Raw genomic sequence first — 6,308 nt, 5'->3', positions numbered from 1 at the left:
TATACACACACACACACACACACACACACACACACACACACACACACACACACACGTGTAAATGTAAATGCGAATATTGTAATTAATTATCTCAAAGCCAGCTGTGCAGTTTCAGATCAGAACATAAAACTGAATATCACTTTAATTGTTCACGGACACACTAAGAGACACATTTCAGCCTAGGCTGCTGTCTCAGACATGGGAAGTTCCTATCTGAACACATCATTGGTGTGTCAGAGCATGTTTTCCGGGTTATTCCTTCTAAAGAATCATATGAGCTTCAGTGTGATTCACTGATTGTGGTAAAAGACATCTTCACACCATCAACACAGAATTCAAATCCACCAAATCAAATCCAAATCCAGAATCAAATAATCTCAACTCACATCAACTATTTCTGTGATGATCCTTCAGAAATTATTCTACTATCCTGATTTGGTGGCAAAGAAATATTTCTTATTATTATCATCATCACTATTGAAAGCAGTGTTGGCTGCTTAATATTTTTGTGGAAACAACATTTTTTTCAGGAATCTTTGATGAACAAAGATTTTAAAACAACAGCATTTATTTAAAATAGAATTCTAAATGTCTTTACTGTCATTTTATCAATTTAACACATACTTGCTGAATAAAAGTATTAGATTCCTTAAAATCTTTTAAAAAAAGCCCAAACCTTTGAACTGTATAATGTATGTTTACATTAACTGATCAGCTTTCAATCACATCCACTAACACAGTTGCTGATGTACTGAAGTATTCAAAGAACATTGTCTTTGAAAGATGTTTACAGTAATATGCAAAAATTCTTGGAACCCTTTGTATCTCAAACCAGTGACATCATAGTCGACTAAGTTTCAGATATAAGCTCCTTAAAGTGACCTCACTGGTCATTTATTTGAGTTTCACATTTACAAGTCTTGAACGGTCTCGCTGACTCAGAGGCAGGTTAAGCTACGAGACAGCTGGCTCTTTAGTCTACTGTTTCATTCTCAGTCGTTCTGTGTAACACTATCTTCAGAGAGAGTATGTGTATGGGAGAGACAGAGAGCTTCTCAATTCTGCCTTGTCTGCTTTCCCCAAGGCTGTGTTGTGTGTCAAGGCCTTGAAAATGCAGCCCTGAGGTCTGGGTGTGTATCTAGATGTAAATATAATGTGTGTGTGAGAACATTCCTTCAGCTGCCTGGAGCTTCTTTGATTGTTATTGTTCCAAAGCCCCGCCCACATAAAACAGACACCAATCAATCACAGCTTTACCAGTTTTCTGCCTTCGGGCATCACATTCTCTTGGAAATGTTCTGTTGATAAGATAAAATTATGTGTGCATACACTAATTCAATTCAATCTTTTTGAGCTCTGTGAAAAACAAAAGTGAAAAAAAGTGAGGTATCATTCATGTCAATAGCACAGTCAAAAACTGGTATTGATAGTTCAAAATACTTATAATACATAAAATATCTACCTTTAACTTTTTAAGTAAGTATCATTTTCAGTTGTGTTGTGTCCATACTGAAACTCATTCAGTAACAGCAAAGTTCAGATTTGTCAGATTCAAACCAGTAACTCATCTTTCTGAACTATTCATTAAAAGAACTGGCTTAGAAGAGTCATTCATTCAGGAATAAGACTATACTGGTCGTGCTGCATGTTTTTGATTCACTAAAAAGAACAAGCTAATAAAAGTCTTTTAATTGCATCTCTTTCAATACAGACTGCAAGCACCGCTAATACAAGCACAAAGATGTGAAAAACCTTTATGCCTCTTACAGCTGGAGCTTTAACTCTGTGTCTTCGCTTTAAGGTTGCTTTTAAACAGGAATTCTTAAATGGCTGTTCTCAGTTATCCACTACCTGCTGATTTAAGTAACTGTCAAGACAAACATGCACACAGAGTGGCCATTAACCCCTCCACAGCAGGACGGCCATTTCCTTAATTAAACTGCCTCATCCTGCCAACCCCCCTCCATTACACACACATTGCTAAGTGATGGGCGCTTATTCACCACAGACGGTGATCGACAGAAACAGACTAGGGAAACTCCACCTCCAAAAGAGACTCAGCCTTCATTGCATTGAAGGTACAGTATCAGTTTTAAGAATACTAGGCTGTTGTTGTTTTTTTAAATACTGTAAGCAAGACATTGATTTCCCCTTAAGCACAAAAACTGTGGCATAACAATGGCAGGCAGGGGAGTGTTTGGGAAATGATTTTGTCCTAAACCCAAACCCTGTGTATTAAGGTTCACCATGTTACTCATTGAGCATCATTTGTGCTATGAACATTATGAAAAATTAAATCGATATGATAGCATGATTCACACATAATAAAACATGTCAAAAACTATGCACCGATCAATCGGCCAGGGATCTGAATCGGCCGATTTTCCTCATGATCTGATCCGGGCACAATGAATAACACTGGATGTGTTATTTTACATTTGATTACTTTAATTTCTGTATTATTTCTTACCTGAATAAAACCTTACTTAACCTGAAAAACTTAGTTTCATAGCTCTTTTTATTCTATTGCATTTATTTGTGCTGTTGTTTGCAATTTTTGTATTTGCTCTTATTTTATTACTGAATTTTTACTTTTTTTTTTTAATGAAAATAAAACTATGTTGAAGAAAAGTAGATTTTTGTTTGTATATGCTGTCAATTATAGTTCTTAGAAAGAAAATCGGTATCGGCAGATCACACTAACAAAACATCGGAAATCGGAATCGGCCAAGAAAATTGCAATCAGTGCATCTCTATCAAAAACTTTAAAACACAACAAAAATGTTTTTCACAGGCAAGCACCACTTACATCTATTTATCTATATAGCCTCATACTTCCAGCTTTTAAACCTAATTTAAAATAAAAAACTTTAACCTCAAAACCTTTCTTAATTGTCTTGAAAATTATTAATTAATTATTATTAATTTTTTAGTTATATTTATCTAGTTATTTTTTCAATCTTGTTTAAGACTACAGATATTACAAACTTTAGCCTTAAACTAGATCGTAATCCAATTTGCTCCTCCTCACAGTAAACTGTGGCTATTACAGCAAACACAAAGTCTCTTTTGGTCTCTCTTAGAACTTTTTAACAAGTCTCGCTCTGGACCCTTCAGATTATATTGACCATTTGGTTTTCAAAGCCCTGCCCCAATCCCAGCTCATTGTTAAAGTGTCACAACAGAGGGGAGGACAGGAAGTGAGTCAAAGGGCCAGTCTGGAGCACAGCATTCATATCAGAATCAAACAATCAATACATTCTGACTCCATCTCTCACTCACCTTCACCACCCACACTGACTTTTATCAGTCATATTCACGATAGCGGGTTACACACCACCCTACTTATACAGACGCTTAGCATAATAGCAGACCCTGCACACCTACAATAAAGTTACGATGAAACACTGATATTTTCTTCTGTATTATAAATACATCCGAGTGCAACATTGAAATGTACAGTGGGGTCTTGCTTCTATGCATCAGTTGTTAACTAGACACACTACAATGTTTCACTACAAAATTAGGGCAGATGAATGGTTTTATCGGACTAAATGATTAAAGAAGTTGTGCATGTGTCATCAGTGTAAGAAATTATAGTCTGCCTCGACCCAGCTTCCACTCCAAATTGTGTATTAAACTATGCTCCTTTCTCTACAAAGAGCTTAATTATCATATAGATAGTTCTTTCCGATCTTAATCATATGTAAATAGTACCTCCGGAGCGATAATTTGTCACTTATAGCGTGGGAGAAGCAGCAGGTCGTCAAGAACCATCTGCTGACCAAAAGGGTACATGAAATAACTGCTATGGATTCTGTTTAATCTTATCACCTTAACATTTGGTTGTTCCCACTTGAGTCTACCGAAGATGTGGGAACGGAAGGCTATCACTTTCATTGTCATCCGCAATTTACATTTAAAACGAAACTTAATTTACATGTTGAGCGGGAAGATGAACGTAATACTGTATAAAATGATTGAGCTTAGGATGTTCGGGGTTCAGTCTGACTCCGTTGAACCCAAGGTACTACATGTACTTTGTCACTACTATTCTTTAATAAAAGTTATTCTTCATCAAGATCTTCGACATCTTCACTTTTTCTTACATCAGGGAGAAGTGTGTAATTTTAACTGGAATATCTGGAGGTGCAAAAAAAAAAAAAAACTGGAATATTTCACAATAAGTAATGTAATGCATTTAGAAAATAGACTTTAACAACTTTAACATTCAGCACTTGATGGATCTGCATTTTTTGCTAGATAAACAACAGAAAGATTTTATGTATATTATGACTTTTATGATCATAATTATGGAACATGTCATTTTCAACATCATTTTTGTCTGTCCATGCCTCACTCATCACAATGAATGAACGACTAAAATCATTTAAATGAATCCTCTTCAATCTGCATCACAGAGTCATTAAAGTTGTATGATTTGAACACACTCTTTATCCTGTTGCCCTTACATGTTCAGATCCAACCTCTTTCTTATCTTTTGTGGTAAAAGACTATGCTGTTAATAACAGAGCATTACACAGACACAAACGTGCACACACATGCACAACATCACACACAAGAACACAGGAGGAGCCACAGTCTGCCACTTCTGGCTCTTTTTATATGACAGTAAACAGCTTTGTTTCAGTCAGGGATAGGAGCTTCATCTCTAGTGGATAGAGAAAAAAATAGCCGCACCTATTTGCAGTTAAAATCCACTCTGTCCAAAAAAGAGATTGAGATGTTTCAGAGAACAGAACTGCAAAACAAGTATTTCTCCATCCTAAAAGACAACAGAAAACAAAACCATCTATTCATGCTAAAAAAAAAAAATACCATTAATTTTCTAGTCATTTGTGATAAGAATTTTCAAAAATCTTTGCGTAGAGTTGGTCATTTCAAAGGTCCTTACAGCTTACAATAGCAAAAGAACCAAAACCCACAAAGACCCTAACCAAGCAAATAAATAGAGCAAAAAAAAAAAAAGGAAAAAATGGCTAATTATTACCGTGTTTGTGCCACAAAGTTACATTTTATGTACGGAAGGCACATACTCTATTTCTCCCTTAAAAGCACACACACATAATGTACAGTACTGACACACATGGAAACATACATGCGCACAGTAACGTATTGTCAGCGCTGCTCTGACAATTTTATCAGTAAAATAGCTCAGTAACTTCAAAGCTACAAGACATTTCTCACAAGAGAGGTAATAACGGCGCTGTTCTTGAAACAGATGAACTTACATTTTTTATATTAGTAGAGACGCTGCTGCCGATCACTGTTGAGAGATACACAGACTCAGGTAATTCACACCCGCTTAGTCTCTCTCTCTCATAACTGCATCAGTCTGCTATTATCGGCTCAAGCCACCATTGCTAGGTCTACATGATGTTTTGGAATTAGCAATGGAGGAGTTGGATGAAATGCATAAGAAATTAAGTGTTTTAAGGACAAAAGCCTGATGAATGTCTTTAAATACAACATCTGAACAAATATTTGAGGTGTGGTAACCATAGTATAAGCAGAATAACTGACTCCGGTCCGTTGAATTATTAGAAAATAATGCACACCCGAGGTGTATCAGTCACTCCGCTTCTCCACATCACCACCTCGGGTGTGCATTATTTTCTAATTATTCAACAGCCCGTCTTAATAATTCCTTACTTATTATTACATTATAATTATTTAAAGGAATTTTAACCTTTAAAAAAAAAAAAAAAAATCCATGATATTTCAACCTTAGCTTCAACCAAAATAACACAGCTACCACAGTTACTGTTACTACTAAACCATAATCAATATGGACCTTACTTTGAAGTGTACTAAGCTTTGAATTTTGTTCTTTTTGTGAAGGCTGACACCAAGTTCCCATTTTTATTGCAGCAGCAACAGCTGTAGTAACAATGGCAGAGATTATGGTTACCATGGAATTTCTATAAGGGTGGGTTCTGTCAGAATAAGAGACAAACAACAAAGTTTATATCACAACACTACACTAGTCTAAACTTTAGTAATCACCTACATGTAGAGCACCCTAAATATTTTATTTATTGATATTGTAGGAATGTGCTATTTTCAGTCAGCTAAGATTAATTAACGAGCAAAAGAGTTCAACCAAAGATAATATTCAGCTGGTCACGTGATGTTGCCCAGATGAGGCGACCAGCTCAGTATAGTAAAGCAGCTTTAGGCTACTGATATGACTGAAATATGACTGGATTGTTATGGTAGTGTACCTTTAAAATATATTTCAAAATGTATGTCATAAATACAACATTCTTCCACACGACCACGTGACG

The 6,308-nt window shown here is 35.8% G+C and overlaps 1 protein-coding gene across 1 annotated transcript in view; it reads right to left on the bottom strand.

Annotated features, from left to right (window-relative positions):
- LOC107690578 (integrin beta-1-A-like) overlaps nucleotides 1–6,308 on the bottom strand; it is a 28,985-nt gene that overhangs the window by 21,391 nt on the left and 1,286 nt on the right. The window lies entirely within an intron of this gene.

This window comes from Sinocyclocheilus anshuiensis, unplaced genomic scaffold, assembly GCF_001515605.1.
Source record: "Sinocyclocheilus anshuiensis isolate Anshui unplaced genomic scaffold, SAMN03320099.WGS_v1.1 scaffold2347, whole genome shotgun sequence".
Taxonomy (NCBI): domain Eukaryota; kingdom Metazoa; phylum Chordata; class Actinopteri; order Cypriniformes; family Cyprinidae; genus Sinocyclocheilus; species Sinocyclocheilus anshuiensis.
This window is presented reverse-complemented; position numbering and strand designations above follow the sequence as displayed.